Here is a 17,716-nt window from a genome sequence, read left to right as displayed (position 1 = left end):
TTCAAAGCATGCTTCAAACCTTCAACCCCTGTCAATCAAAACGCTTCGGATCCTCTGTAAAGTATTATTAAAAATTTTTAAAAATAAAGAAAATCGCTCTCAATGTTCATCATCTCTCCACCGAACGAAAACAATAACGGAGAGAAATGTCATAATTAGAAAGAAGACGAAGAGCAAACTGAGCACATGGAACAGAAAGCCTGTGCCCTTGGGTTCAGAAACTGAGGAGAAATATGATGGAATTGGATTGGACCCAGCTGGAAATTTTGAAGCTTTATTGGAATTTTGATTTGGGTTTGGTCGGGATGAGGGAGAGAGGGAGGGGTTGGGGTTTGACAAGGATGAAGGAGAATATGTGTTTTTTTTAATCTAAAGTCCTTAAAAGTCATTTTACAAATGGATAAATTTGTTTTTAAATTTTGAAGATAAGGTGGGTGGGGAAATAGGACAGGTGGGTGGAAATAGCAGCACTCTTAAACAATCTCTGCAAAACGTCTGTTCATTTCATCATCTTCATCATTTATGCAAACCAAAACTCCATAACCACCACGAAGCTTGATCTACTTTCAAAAACCAACACCACACACTAACCTCCACCTACAAAACAAAGACAAAATTTCAAAGAACAATTTCAACAAGAAAAAGCTTCAAAAGTAAGACATTTAAAAACCAAACCTTTACTGTAATGTTGATTAATTGTTGTAAAGTTCCAGTGTAGGGTAATAACAGTATTTTAGATTCGACTCCAAGACAAAATCTTGAAACTATATTGGATTGACTGCATAGGACTATAAAATAGTCAGTTTTCAGAAACTCGAAACAGAAAGAGATATTTAGTCATACAAATTCTTAACACTGCTAGTTTATTGTCATGTTGATTAATGGCTGTAAAGTTCCAGTATATGGTAATAACACTGCTTGTTTCCTATGGAATCCTATTTCTAATGCATATCTACCACTGTAAAATTCTAGTATAGGGTAATAATAGTATTTAGATTCGAATCTAGGACAAAACCTTGAAACTATATTGGATTTTCATTATTGAACTGATTGCATAGGACTATAAAATAGTGGATTTTCAGCAACTCAAAAAAGAAAGAGATATTTAGTTATATACCCATTCTTAACACTACTAGTTTACTATCATATTGATTAATGATTGTAAAGTTCCAGTATAGGGTAATAACACTGCTTGTTTCCTATGAAATCCTATTTCGAATGCATGTCTACCACTGTAAAGTTCCAGTATATGGTAATAACACTGCTTGTTTCCTATGAAATCCTATTTTGAATGCATGTCTACCACTATAAAGTTCCAGTACAGGGTAATAACACTGCTTGTTTCCTATGAAATCCTATTTCTAATGCATGTCTACCATTGTAAAGTTCTAGTATAGGGTAATAACACTGCTAGATTCCTCTGCTTGTTTCCAATGAAATCCTATTTCTAATGCATGTCTACCATTGTAAAGTTTTAGTATAGGGTAATAACACTGCTAGATTCTCTGCTTGTTTCCTATGCCTATAAAATCTGGTTTCTAATTCATGTCTACCACTGTAAAGTTCCAGTATAGGGTAATAACACTGCTTGTTTCCTATAAAATTCTATTTCTAATTCATGTATGTAAAGTTCCAATATAAGGTAATAACACTGCTACCTAACAACAAATTATAGTCATCTCAAAAACCAATAGTGCATAAACAGAAAAAACACGAATATAGTCAATTTCAATTGAAAAAACATAACTCAATTAATATGATAACCGAATCAAATATCACAAATTTGTAACCACAGCTCAAACCAAAACACAAGAGCAAATCCACAACCAAACTGAATATGAAATCAATCCAAATTATAAACAAAAAGAAACTAAAATCACAATTTAAAACTCAAATGAATATCTAAATACAAATTAGAACGAAATCAGAAAATCCAACAGCTTACCTCCAAATCGACAATAACAAAAATAAACATATAAAATTAAGAAGAATTGGATCTACAATTGCACAGGCCAATAGCTATAGTTAAATTTGCTTCCTCTCAAATTGTCATGCTTGAAGTTCTCATATTAACATTATTATAGATGCTACTAGCATTCCTACAACCCCGGATACCGAGCATACCATCAAAGTCAAACGGTAACCTATTGCTAAAAATTCCAACATGTTCAGACTAACAAGATGAGTAATTTTTGGTCTCAGACCTTGGCCAAAAGTGGCCAGAGCAACCAGAAACACTGCCAAAGCCGTTGGTCAAACTAGGGTGTATTGATTAATTTCCAAAACTCCAAAATCTATCCTAACCACATACATAAACAGCTAGAGCACGAAAGTAAATGAAGTTTCATACCTTGATCGACGGAAACAATCGCCGAAGTCGCCGAAAACGACGTCGGAAAACTCAAAATCTACATACCTTTCCGAGCTCGTAATGGAGTCGTGAGTGGTTGATGTGGCTGGGCTTTAGCCTAGACTTGATCGTCGGCCCTAGCTAGTCCTTTTCTGACCGGTCTCACCGCTGGCTGTGGCCGGAGCACCAAGATCGTCTGCCTGGTTTCTGCGAACGGACAGAGACGAGAGAGAGAGCGCCCAAAATTTTTCAAAAAAACTAATTTAATACTAAATGGGTAATAAAGGTATTTCATTTATCTAATTAAACTAAAAAATGTAACAACTGTCGGTTTTTGATATTTTTTGGGTGTGTTTATATATATTGAATGGTATAGGGTATATTTATAGTTTTATGTCTAGGAATGGGTATTCACTAATTTTCTAATTTGAATATTGTATCCATGTATGTAATACTTACGTTTCTTTTAGACAAAATTTAGCTAATCCTTAATTTGAAAAAAAAAATCAACAAAAGAAGAAATAATCCAACAGTGAGACTAGCTACAACTTAGGCCACGTCAATGGGTCGGGCCGGGTTAATCTGGCCCAAATTTAATGGGTTTGGGTTGAGCCGGGTCTGGCTTTAAAGAGGAGAGAAAAATAACAGGCTGGGTTTTTTAAAAAAATTCAAAGCCCAAGCCTAGCCCATGGGCCGGGCTAGAAAAAGCCTATCGGGTCGGGCCTAAATGGGCCAACCATATTTTGTCTTTTTTTAATATATATTTTTTTGTCAATTATTTATTTATTTTTCTATGTTTTGGTGTGTTTCTATGTTTCCTCTGTTTTTCATAGTTCTCTATTTACTTTTGTCTACATGTTTATGTCTCCATTTTTTTCTTTGTTCATAAATTCATAGTTTTTTTTTTCCATAAATATAAAGATGTATATAACCCCATATTAATAAAATTATATTTTATCCCATACTTCATTTTTTTAAGTTCTTATAATTATAATAGATAATGATTTTCTCCATATTTCATTTAACTTGGGTTTTTTTAATATATATTTATTTATATGTATGTGAGCCTGTGGGCCGAGCTTTTTATGGGCGGGTCGGGCCGGGCTTTCTTGGGCTCAAATGGGCCGGGCTTATGGGCCAGGCCAGGCTTTAGACACCGAAGTCCAAGCCCGGCCCACTCAACAACGGACTAGGCCGGGGCGAGCTTTTTCTCAATGGGCCTGGCGAGCCCCCATCGGCCCATGGGCTTGCGGGCCTAATGATGACCCCTACAACTATATCTCAACCAAATCATAAATATATATGTCATCACCATTTATGTGAATCAAACCTAAAACATCTTTCATCAAAGTGGAAACAAATTCTATTAAATTAAAAATTTGTTGACGTTAAACACAAAGACGAAACCAGGAATTTTTAAATGGGTGGACTAGTTAAATTTTTTTAGTTTAAAGTCTAATTTTTTTTTTATAATAAAAATCTTACTTTTGTAGTGTAAATCCCTAAAAATTTGTTTGCATTAACCGAATAAGCTTCACAAATACGAAGTGCAAAATATAAATAATTAAGTTTCATTTATATAAATACAAGAATAATAGAATTTGGTTAACATATTGTTCCGTTCTTGAAAGAGAATACAAATAAAATTGAGAAAATAATATTTTCCTAACGTGTTGTAGTTGATGGTGAGCCATATAGGCTTTTTTTTTTCTTATTCAAAAACCTTTTGTCAAAGGCAATAGATAATTTCAACAAAAAAAAAAACAAACAGTAGATAAAAAAAAAAAAAAGACACCAGACTTTGCAAAAAAAAAAAAAAAAACATATTTTGCGATGAAAAAACCAAAAGGCAGCATACTTCTTGTAGTGGGCCATATAGATATGCGTTTATTATTGTTTTTTTATTCAAAACTTCCCTAGGCTACAGCCCACCAGAACCTTGGTTGTGGTTCCGCCCCTGGTTAAACAGTTGAAATTGGAAAACAATAAGTGATGTATTTACACTACAAGTTTATTTACTCAAGTGAATCCCTAAAATAATAAGCACAAACTTTTTTCCTCAAGTTTATTACTAAGTGATGTATTTGTATACATGTTAAATTTAACTTGTGTCAATAATTGAGTAGATAACAAATGAATAATCACAACTTACGTCGTATGGTAATATTCAAAAAATAAATTAAAACAATTATAGTGATAAAATTCGGTGTGTATAAACGCTAATCATTAAACTCAACTTTGACGGCAGTGTTTGTGATGGTAACCAAGCAGTGTCTGGTTTTATTATCAAGGATTATTTGTTGGAATTGGCATAAAATCAATATGTGCCTAAACTAAAATAGGTATCAATTTAGGAAAAGGAAAGCTATAGGTTTTTGGGTTAGTTTGGAGGCAAGCTAACATTAGCTTGATTTCCTAGTTTGGTTAGGATACAGTTTTAGTCTAGGATTTAGTTTCCTATGTATAACAAGATTTGGTTGTAACTTATGTCATCTATTAGTATAAAGAGATGACCTTAGGAGTAGTGTAGAGATAAGACTGTAAGGCATCTGTTTATGTAGTTGAGAGCTGTTGGGTTTGTGAGTTCTCTTGTATTTCTTTGGTAATTAATAAGAAGTTTCCGTTGGTTAGGGAGATACTCTAATATTGAAGGAACCCTAAAATTCTTTTGTGTTCTTTGTTATATCATTTATTGCTTGGTTTGGTTTCTTGAGGAAGGCATAACAAGTGGCATCAGAGTCCGAGGTTCTTGATCAAGCCAAGCAATGGCAAAGATTGATGACTCCACTAATGATGGAGATGATGAGGGGAATCCTAGTGCTGAGGTAACCAAAACAACTATTCATAGTGCTAGGTTTGAGATTAAAAAATTTGATGGAACAAACAACTTTGCTATGTGGCAGTATGAGGTTAGAGATGTCTTAATACAATAAGGTATGCTTGTTGTGTTAGGATACATGCCTTCATCTATGCAAAAGGATGAATGGATGAGATTGAATGCTCATGGATGTTCTACAATTCGTTTGTACTTGGGAAAGCACTAGAAATATGGTGTGATAAATATAACCTTTGTGCAGAAATTGTGGCCTACGTTAGAGACAAAATACTTGAAAAAGAGCGCTGAGAATCATTTTCATCTCAAGAGCAAGTTGTATCGGTTCCAGTATAAAGATGGCACTAAGATGATCAGACATCTTGAAGATTTCAACAAACTTTAGTTGAATTGGCAAATCTAGAAGAAACAATCAAGGATGAGAAGACAAGGCTTTGATCTTGATGAACTCATTGCCTGAATCCTATGAACCCTTTGTCACTACATGGATTTATGGCAGGGAGACAATAAAATATGAGGAGATTTCTAGTGCTCTTATGAATTGAGACATCTTGATAGGCAAAAAAGAAATAATTTTGAAGCTTCGATGGTGAGAGGAAGATCGAAAGATAGGAAAAACTCCAATAGGAAAAGCAGCATATCTCGTACTAGAATAGCCTCAAGTAACAGGCAGTTCTTGGACAAAGATGAGTGTGCCTTTTGTCATGAGAAAGGACACTGGAAGAAGGACTGTCCTAAGATAAAAGCAAAGAATAAAGAAAACAAAAAGGATGACTCATAGGCAAATACAATTGAGGCAGATGATGAAGAATTTGTTTGTGGCTTAACGGCGTCAAGATTGTGGACTACATGAAAGAATGGGTGCTTGACATTGGTTGTACTCACCATATAACATCTCAACGACATTGGCTTTCAAGCTTCAGAGCTATGAATGGAACTATGTACATGGGAAACGATAACCCATGTTCAACTCAAGCGGTTGGCATCATGATGTAATGATTCGAGAATTACATGGAGTTAAGTATGTTCCAAACTTGAAAAAGAATTTGATCTCATTAGGCACTTTTGAGTCTCAAGGCCACAAATTATACTCTGACAAAAATGTGCTTAAAATTGCAAAAGGAGCACTAGTGATAATGAAAGGACCCAGGAATGGCTTTCTTTATCTGCTAGAAGGCAAGCCATTAGAGAATAGAATGGCTATGATGGTTGATGAAGGGCAAACAGATAAGAATGATTTGTCTACTTTGTGGCATATGAGGTTGGGATATGTAGGAGAAAAGGCCTTGCAAGGACTGATTAAGCAAGAACTCTTAAAAGGAGCAAAATTTGGTAAGGTAGACTTCTGTGAACATTGCATTCTTGGCAAACAAACAAATTTAAAATTCGGCTCAACAATTCATCAAACAAAAGGCATATTGGATTATGTCCACTTTGATGTTTGGGGACCTGCAAAGAATGCTTCTCTAAGTGGAAAACGATGATTTGTGTCATTTATTGATGACTATTCCCGCAGGTCTTGGGTATACATGATGAAGCACAAGTATGAAGTACTGGATATTTTCTTAGATGGAAGAAGATGGTGAAGAACAAGACTGATAAGAAAATAAAATTATTGAGGAGTGATAAAGGAGGGGAATATACTTCTAATCCTTTCTTTAATTTGTGCAACAAGGAAGGAATCACTCATCATTTCAGTGTAAAAGGAATTCCACAGCAGAATGGGATTGCCGAGAGATTGAATATAATTTTGCTTGAGAGGGTTAGATGTATGCTATTGCAAGACAAGTTACCGAAGAGATTTTGGGCAGAAGCTCTAAACTATGCATGTCATGTTTTGAATTGATTACCATCAACTGCATTAGAAGGAAAAACTTCAATGGAGTTATGGTCTGGAGAACTAGCTCAGGATTATGATAGCCTGCACATCTTTGGGTGCAATGCTTACTTTCATGTGAAAGAAAACAAATTGGACCCACGAGCAAAGAAAGTTGTGTTTATGGGATACAATAATGGTGTGAAAGGTTTTAGATTCTAGTTGTGGTTAGTAGGGATGTGATGTTTGATGAAAGTCATATGAAGCTAAAGGAAGAGAAGAATTTTCTTCAAAAAAGTGGAGCTTGAGGAGAAAGTAACTGAGAGCTTAAGTCCTAGAAAAGAAATTGTGGAAGAGGAAAGATAAGATGATTCACATGAGAGTGATCATGATGAAGAGAAGATGATTGCACAAGATGAATGCATAGCTAAGAGAAAGGGAAAAATAGAAAAATAGACCTTAGGAGCAGTGTAGAGATAAGATTGTGAGGCATCTGTTTGTGTACTTGAGAGTTGTTGGGTTTATGAGTTCTCTTGTATTTCTTTAGTAATTAATAAGAAGTTTCTGTTGGTTATGGAGGTACTCCAATATTAGAGGAACCCTTAAATTATTTTGTGTTGTTTGTTATATCGTTTATTGCTTGCTTTGATTTCTTGAGGAAGGCATAACATCACTCTGGTCATGCATTATATGCAGGAACTGGGAACATTGGCCAAACTGATGTCCTTATTGCGAAGGGACAAACTTCGCTAGATGGGTTGCTCTTCGTTGGAACCAAATATATCCAAAACATTGTTGTGGAAGATGACTCTAAAATTCTCATTGAAGCCATCACTGGAGACATCTAGGTTCCAAGGAGATTTTTCACTATTGCTAAAAATGTGAGATCTCTTATTCATTGCTTCTAGATTATCTTATTCACTCATGTGTTTTGGGAAGCAAACTTTGTGGTCCATTAAGATCTTGTTGACCAACGCAAATCTTACGGCCTGGTGCTCCGGGCCGAGGGGATCTGCATCAACACGAGTCGTCCTTCTTTGGTGCGGTGCGGTTGTGCCCAGGCGTGCCAGCACAGTTTACCGTGCATTTGAGGATGATGCGATTGGGTCAATAGATGAGTTGTGCGCCTGTTTGAGTCTGACTTCTAATCAGAGCGATTGTGGCCAAGAGAGGAACTGATCTCGGCTGTCAGGTTCACGGCCTAAGCTACAAGGCCGTTAACGGTGGTGTTGATAGTAGGTTTTTAGGTGGTGCTCCGGCGCGCTGCTGGGTGGCAACAGTCGTATGATATATGAGATGAACGAAAAAGTAACAATAGTGGTACTCCGGCGCCTTGAAAATCAAGGGTCGTATGATATATTGATGAATGGATTTTCCTACAAACCGTCACTACTCCTAAGAAAGCTAGTAAAAGTATTGAAAATGCATTACAAGAAGATAAATGACAGGAAGTAAATGACAGGAAAATATAATCTGCTCCGTGGGAGGCTTGTGTTTGGTGTTTGAACCCCTTAAACGTAGTTGAAGCCCAGTATTTATAGGGGAGGTCTTGAGAAGACAATCAGGCTGAAAATTTGCATGATGAGGCTAATCAGAGATAGTGGGTAGTCAAACTGACGTTTAGGGACGTGAAGTATAGTGGTATGACCTCCATAAATCTCGACCACCGCCCTGATGGTGGGCTTTGCATCTCAGGCCTTGGAGGAGCATTTAATGCCCTGGTTTGATGGTTGGTGACTTAATCCTACAAGTCGTAAGATTTTCGCACCTAATCGCCCTGATTTTACTCGCCATATCCTGACTTCAATCACTTCCCCTCCCCTCTTGCACATTAAACGCTCTTACGTGACGTGGGTCTTCTGCTGTAGTCAGAGGCGTTACTTCATTAAATGAAGCGTGGGACCTTGACGCCACGTGGCGACGCCACTTGACTTTCCTATCTTGGTCGTGTATCTGAGGAGCTATCACTCCCTTGGCCCTCGGCCTGATTCACTGAGGTCGTTCTGGCTTTTCCTTCACAGCTCACCTTTGTCTTTACGAAAGAAAGCGAACAACGACTTGCCCCGTTCGGCTTATGGGTAGGCGCTAGGGCCGAGAGGAAGTTCCTTCGGTCAGCTTCATCGGTCGAGATTTATTAGGCACAAACATTGCCCTCACATTCTCGGATTCTTCGGTCACGACATGGATAAAGGCCGAATGAATTTCAGGGGATGGACCCTTTACATTCCTTTGAATTTGACAGTTGGCGCTTTTAATATGCAAGCACGTTGTTCAGGCCATCATTGCCTTGATTCGCGCAAGCTGTCGTTTCGTCTCATCAACTGAAACGACGGACTCCAGGGCTTCGACACGTCATTGCACGTTCAAGTATGTCGCCAGGCCGTTACGTCGTTCGAGAGAACGTTACGTTGTTCGAGAGAGCCACTCCCGTTCGTTTCGACTTCGAGCACCAATATAAAAACCCAGCCTTCTTCGTTCTTTCTTACGCTTACAAAACTTTCAGACGCCCAAGCTCTGCCAAAACTCTCTCTCAACTTTCCAGAAAATCCTTGAACTCGAGTCTCAAAACTCCTCTCTTTCTACTCAGTGATTCTTTGTTGTGACAACGATTCCAGTCGTTTCTTCTACTTTCACTAACAAGTCACGAGCTTTTTAGCCGATTTCTGGGTCTCCAGTTTCTCGGTGTTCAACCTCGCCGAGAGGGGCAACGGCGTCGTCTTCATCACTGTCTTCTACGCCGAAGTTGCTGTAGAAACTGGAGTAGTTGAGCATGTTTTTCGCCTTGCTCCCAGCGACTCTTGCAAGAGTAGGCCACGTAGCCTTAAAGCTCCCTTCCACCTCGGGAGCAACGAGGGCGGCGTTCACTTCCACGCTAAGGGGGGACAGGCCGAACAAGGCGGCCATGTTTAGAACGGTCGGCGTCATCATGCCAAACCGAAAGTTCATGGTGTTGGTGGCCGACGACCAGAAGCACAGGGCCGCGGCCAAGAGCGACCGATCCATGACGAGCGGCCGATCAAATAGCTTGATCAAGTGGTAGATGCCTTGATCCTTCCATTGTTAACCGAAGAAATGATCCATCCTCGGCAGCCATTTTTCCCAGTCTGGGGTCATGGTTGGCCACTGTTGCTGCGGCCTGAGGACGTTCCAGTCCTGGAAGTCTCCCCCGTCGAAGGCCGAGAGATCCACCAGATTATTCTTCAGGTGGGCCACAAGCCTCTCTGGCATTCCGCCATTAATGGAAGGGCCGAGAACGCAGGAATCAGTGGGGGCGCCATCGTCATCGGCCCAGGGCGTGATGATGTCAGGGAGGATCGAACCCTAAATATCTCGGCAAATAGCCTCGAATTCAGTTTGGAAAGTTTGGGACCGAACTTCAGCAGAGGTGGAGGTGTTGGAGGCCATTGGAGCAAGTTTAAGGTGAGTGTTTAAAAGGGGGAATAAGGTCTGTAGTTTCTGAAAAAATCGCAAGCTCACGAAGGGTTCTCTGGTAACCTTGGGGGTGCGAAGGTTTAATGGGTTTTTGGAGGCACAACGACGTGTCAAAAGCCCAGAGGCCGTCGCTTCCTCTGACAAAGCGAAGCGACGCCCTGGGCAATGATGGCCCGCGCGACGTGCTTGAAGCATTAAATGCGCCGACTGGCCTGCGCATTTAATGCCCCAGTTGTCAATCACTTCAGGAAGGAATGCAAAGGGTCCATCCCTTGGAATCCATTCGGCCCCTACCCATACCGAGGCCGAAGGATCCAGGGATGTGGGGGCAATGTTTGTGCCTGATAAATCACGGCCATAAGCTGGCCGAAGGAGCCCTTTCTCTCGGCCCTGACACTAGTTCGCAGAAGCTGAAACGCAGCGTTTCGCCAGGGTATTTCGCCTTCCTAAAAATAAAAGAGGAAATGCTAAGGCATGATCATCTCGGCCTCAAGCGTTGGCCAAGGCCGAGGCCGAAGAAAATTGCGGCCAAGGCATTAAAGGCAAATCATCACGTGACAGCAAGGTCCCAGGCTTCATTTAATGAAGTAGTGCCTGTTTAATGCAGCAAACCCATTGGCCACAAAGAAGCATTTAATGCATGAGGGAATGTGGGAAGTGACTGAAGTCAGGATTTGGTGATGGAGATCAGAGTGATTAGACGTGGACATTCTCACAAGAATTCTGACAGCCTGAGATATTGGTTCACCAGCTATCCAGGCCATAAATGCGTCTCCACAGCCAGAGGCTCAGAACCCACGATCAAGAGCGGCGGCCGAGATTCACCGGGATTTCTGGGGTCTCACCACCATGCTTCACGATCCCAAATGTCGATTGGACTGCCCACTTGCGCTAATCAGACTCCACTACGCGTAAATTCAGCCTCGATTACTCATCCAGGGACTCTTCCTATAAATACAAGACTCGAGCTACATTCAAAGGGTTCAACACCAAAACAAAGCCTCCCACGGAGCAACTTATTTTTTCCTGTAATGCACTTTCAATATCTTTACTTGCTTTCCTAGGAGTAGTGGTAGATTGTAAGGAAAATTCATTCATCAATATATCAAACGACCCTTGATTTTCAAGGCGCCAGAGCACCATCCTTGTTATTCGTTCACTCACCCCATATATCACACGACCGTCGCTCCCTGAGCAGCGCGCCGGAGCACCGCCCAAAACCCACCACCAACACCATCACTCAACGGCCTTGTAGTTCAGGCCGTGAACCTAACAGCCGAGACCAATTCCTCTCTCGGCTACAATCGTTTGACTAGAAAGACAGATCAAACAGGCGCACCACTTATCCATCCAACACTCATCGAAACATCAACGCACGGTAGACCGTGCTGGCACGCCCGCGCACAACCGCACCTCACCCAAAAGCAGGAAATCCCGTGTTAACGCACATCCCCTCGGCCCGGAACTCCAGGCCGTGAGATTTGCGCGGCAGACAGCCGAGAAATCCAAGGCTCGGTTCAGCCCAACATTATCGTGCCTTGGATTGACGATGACGGCACTGCCATCGAAGCCATCACTGGAGACATCTAGTTTCCATGGAGACTTTTCACTATTGCTGACAATGTGAGATCTCTTATTCCCTGCTTCCAGATTATCTCATTCACTCATGTGTTTCGGGAAGCGAACTTTGTGGTCCATTAAGATCTCAATTGGATACACTTCCTTAATTTCAACTTGTTCCAGCAATCTCAATTATGTATGCCATCACCTGCAACAAGTTATTATATAACAAACAAAGAGAAAAGTAAGTAAAGGATCTAACAACGCCAAAACAAAAACACACACAACAACAACATAAGACAATAGCAAAACCAACATAAATATCTTAGGGATATGAAATCCATAAAATTTCTTGGGAACTATAACTAGATTTTCTAACCAATAAAAGTACGAAACAAAAAAAAAAAAAAAAAAAAAGACAAAAGATTGATTTTAAATTTAGAACCTCATCACATGACACTTGCAAAGAGTGATATGCTATCCTTACAAAAGCAACAAATTTATATGAAGACAATCAGCGTCATTCTCTAGCAGGCAAGTACTTTGCTCCAGCCTCAATAGCAGTGACTAAATAACTCATTGTTATCATCTTCGCATCTTGCACTCTACCCCAAAGGTCTTTGATTTTTTCCCTTATCGGTTGGGGTTGGGGTGAGTTAGCCATTAGGGTATGAAGGAGAGACGAAGAAACGGAATAGGAGGAGACCTAAGTCATTGCTTATGGTTAAACCGACTTTGTCAAAAGAACAAATTCATGATGTCGTTTGTTCTCTCCAACATTAGTCTTTGATATAGAAAAACTACACTAGATAAAACTTTTAACACTAAATTTTAAAATAAGTTCACACTTCAAAAACAAATGGTCCATTGCCGACCAACTTTTTCCGAAGAACCCTAAATTCCTTCGGTAAAAGTGTTCTTTCCGATGAAAAATTGTTGTCCGTAGGAAATGAGGATGCAAATTCTATTTTCACTCACGACATATACAATTTGATAAGAAATTAGATGAATAAGGAGCCAAAATTATTTCTCATGCAACCCGTAAGAAACAATGACGATCCTTGTGTTTACAAATTTCCCAAATTTGGAAGACACTGCAAAAAAAAAAAAAAAAGGTTCATTACCGACCAACTTTTTCCGAAAGCCCCCAAATTCCTTCAGTAAAAGTGTTTTTTCCGAAGAAAAAATGTTGTCCTTTGGAAATATGTCACGGGTCTAGAATTTATTTCTGACAAAGGAATGGCCCTTGAAAAAATAGTTTTTCCGATGACTTCCAACGGTAATTTGCCGTCGAAAAATGGTATTTTCGACGACAAAACGCCTTTTTTGACCATAAATTGCCCTCGTTAAAGGCATTCTTTTTTTTACTGTTACCAAAACAGGGAAAGAGGCCATGGAGGCTCTGCAACTCCTGTGTTGATTTGTTAAGCAGCACAGTGATTCAATTATGCATGCCATCACCTGCAAAATGTTATTATATAACAAACAAAGAGAAAAGTAAGTAAGAGTAAGTAAAGGATCTAAGAACGCCAAAACAAAACACACACAACAACAACATAAGACAATAGCGAAACCAACATAAATATCTTAGGGATATGAAATCCATAAAATTTCTTGGGAACTATAACTAAATTTTCTAACCAATAAAAGTACGAAACAAAAAAATAAAGACAAAAGATTGATTTTAAATTTAGAGCCTCATCATATGACACTTGAAAAGACTGATATGTTATCCTTACAAAATCAACAAATTTATATGAAGACAATCAGCGTCATTCTCTAGCAGACAAGTACTTTGCAATAATTGGATAAAAAATGAATTCCATTGTGTGTTGCAGATGATAAATTCACTCCCAAGCCTAGCCATTTGAACAGTTTCGTTGGGAACATCATCCGACTTGACTATAAATTGACTCCCACATCTTACATCCTTTGTCCATCTCTTTATTATTAAGACCGGAAGTATTTGGTCCGTATGATCACATTTCATAACTCCAAACATATGACAATTCGGAATTCCATTAAATTCAAATAATTTGCATGAACACTTAAGATGTTGCTCTTTCTAGTAGTACACCGCAATCTATTTCTCATCGAGTCTTACTACAAAAAAGAATGTCTTTAGCGAGGACGATTGATGGTCGGAAAATGCGTTTTGTCGTCGAAAATACCATTTTTCGACAGCAAATTGCCGTTGGAAGTCATCGGAAAAACACTAGTTGCAAATAGTTTTTTTTCGACCACTCCGTCGAAAATAATGTATTTCTGACGCCCATGTTTTGTCAATATTGCTTAAATTTCTATCGGAAATGAATTTTCAAAACGACTATACAAATTCATTTCCAACCATATCTCTGGTCGCAAATACTTATGCAACTATCGAAAATAGTTTTTTATTGAGATCTTTTGTTTTGCCATGATATATTTTTGACCAAAGGCTATTTGTCGAAAATAGTATTTCCGATCCTAAATTAATATTTGTGATAAATATAATCTGTCGAAATTGGGCATTTCCAACATGAAAGTGTGTTGGAAAAAATATTTTTCCGACTACATTTATAGCAATTATCAAGAGTAAAAAGTTATCATAATGTACGAATATGTTGTAAAAGAAATATTAAAAACAAATTCCAATGAGAAATTGTTGTCCGAAAAATAATATATGTTATCATTAGTAAAATACAAATGTAACAAATTCCAAAATCTCATTACAATCCTAAGATATATCATATATCAAGAGTCCTCGACGCCCACTTCCAACCGAATAAGGTGTTTGAATGTAGCTTTCAAGTCTTCCTATGACTTGTATGTAAATGTGGCTTCCTTGAAATGTAAAACCTTATCCCATGATTCAAGCACACCAACATACAAATAGTTATGATCCTAAATTGAAAACATATAAATATTCTTTTGGATGAAAAAAAATATTATGACGAATCAAAAAACATAATACATGCCTTAACTAAAATAAAGACCAAGTGATTGAACTAAATTTTACACATAACCGAAAATGTCTTCTTATTTCAATGTTATTTCAAATGCAAACTCAAGATTTTAATCATGATAATCACAAATTGATATTTATGAGGTAAAAAAAAACGATGAAGAGTCTAATAACATACCTGAAACATTTCAAAGTGACAACAAAAACTTAAATTAGTTTGTAAACACACCAAACACTAGTTAATGTTTGATAAGCTAACACTTTTGCTTCTTTGATCCCTCAATTATGCAGAATCATGATTTTAGACCTTTAAAATCAACGGATTTGTTGTAAGGAATGCATAGCCTTTTTCAGTGTATTTTTCTTTTTTATTTATTTAATTTGTTATAAATTTTTAAGATAATCACTTCCAACAACCGCTAATTCCCCTCGTAAATAGAAAAACTATTACCCATGTGTGGTGATATTCTCACCAAAAAAAAGTCCCAAGCAATATGCTTCAGCCCATCGTTTCCGTTTATGGTACATCATCTCGATCCAATTGCCTTTTAGAACATAAGTATCTATCATATGTTGCCAACGTTGTTCGAACGTCATTAGTGTCGAACCACCATGCACACAATAGCTAAACTCCCTTACAATTTATGGGTTATTCACATTGGAGTTCACATTCCTCATGATGTTCCATGAACATAAATGATGATGTGCATTAGGAAAAACTTCATCAATCGCAACGCGCATTGCCTCATCCTCGTCTGTGACAATAGATACAGGCTTCTTGTCCTTCAAAAAAGTTATGAGTACCTAACAATATATAGTAGCAGTCTCATCAACAAGAAATGCAAAACCAGAAATTGTAGTCACGTTATGGTTGTTTACACCAACAAACACCACTAAAGGCTTGTCATATACATTGGTCTTGTACGTGCTATCAAATATCAACACATTCCCAAAGCAACAATAATTGTGTAGAGATTGAGAGTCTCTCCAAAACAAATTTGCCAATCTATTCTCCTCATTTACACCAAACATGCAAAAAAACTTCGGGTCCGCTATTGCCTTGGCATTCATGTAGCTTATTGTTGCTTGTGCATCACCATCCAATACTACTTGTCGACGCTCGAAATCCAACATGTTATATAAACTCTTACTAGTGAACCCCACTTTCATGTATCCGCCTGCTTGGTCAACCATATAGTTGTATGTCCGACTGGTTTTAATAGAGGCTTTTCTCATAGAAATATATTGTGCAATGTCGGATTCCGTAACACATAAGTGGGAACGAAGAAAAGGCACCTCACGTGAATGTGACAATTCTCTCTAGTCTCTTTCCTTGGTGTATGAACCATATCCTCTCTATTCGTCCAAGCACACCCATTATCTTCCTATCACATGTCACATCCCAAATCGGCTCCGCCATAGCACGATATTGTCCGCTTTGGGCCCTTACCCTCACAGTTTTGTTTCTGGGAACTCACGAGCAACTTCTCAGTGGGTCACCTATCTTGGAATTGCTCTAACCCAAACTCGCTTAACTTCAGAGTTCCTATGACTCCGAAGCCAGTGAGCTCCCAAAAGGCCTTGTGCTAGATGGAGGTGGGCATGCACATATAAGGCACATCACCCCCTCTTTGTTGGTCAATGTGGGATGTTACAATCCACCCTCCTTAAGGGCTTGACGTCCTCGTCAGCACACTAGCACCACACGGCAGAGTGGCTCTGATAGCATTCTGTCACATCCCGGATTGGCTCCGCCGTAGCACAATATTGTCCGCTTTGGGCCGCTGCCCTCACGGTTTTGTTTTTGGGAACTCACGAGCAACTTCCCAGTGGGTCACCCATCCTGGGATTGCTCTAGCCTAAACTCGCTTAACTTCGGAGTTCCCATAACTCCGAAGCCAGTGAGCTCCCAAAAGGCCTTGTGCTAGATAGAGGTGGGCATGTACATATACGGCACATCACCCCCTCTCTGTTGGTCAATGTAGGATATTACATCACAACCCCACCATCGCTACGTCTCAAACGACTTCTTCTTATGCTAAAACTAATTGCAAAAGCATAGTTCCAATAAAATCTTTATGCTTCCTCAAATTTTGCAAACTCCCTTCCCTCTAAATCAACAATGCTCATATTTTGCAAGTATAACTCATCATGCTCATAGTGTCCGCTAGTCACAGTAATTTCTTTTGTTATGTTGTTCAAATGCTGCAAAGATGGGATATTGTCTGTTTCTTCTAGTGACTCAGCCTCCGCAAAATAACCTTCATTGTTAGGTACGAAGCTTTGACCCTGATTTCCATTGTTTTTTTTTCTTACTTTTGCATCTATTTCCTGAAAATAGGCAACATGCCTTTCATGGTTTAATTAATATGAAAATAAATGGCTACACATCAATTGCATTTAGTAGAAGTATAAACATACAATTAATTATGAAGGATTTGTCAATAATAAAATATTCTACATTTTGTAATTGCACACAGAAAATGGCAATAGCGCCATTGGAATGCAAATGAGACTGTTCTGTTTTTCAATTGCAAGACTATAATGCAATTCGTATCTACATGTTTGTCAATTTCAAGACTATAATACAATTCGAACTACCTGTTTGTCAATTGCATCCACAAATCATCTATTGTATTTACATTCTCAAAATTGAAGAACATACTAATTGCAAAATCGGATTAAACAATTGGTAAGTAGATTCAAAAATGACATATCAAAGTACCTCTTGCATTTCTATTAACAAAATGCAAGGCTACAAATATCATGGCATTTTCATTA

The sequence above is a fragment of the Prunus avium genome, chromosome 7 (genome assembly GCF_965620075.1).
Source record: "Prunus avium chromosome 7, drPruAviu1.hap1.1, whole genome shotgun sequence".
NCBI lineage: Eukaryota > Viridiplantae > Streptophyta > Magnoliopsida > Rosales > Rosaceae > Prunus > Prunus avium.
This window is presented reverse-complemented; position numbering follows the sequence as displayed.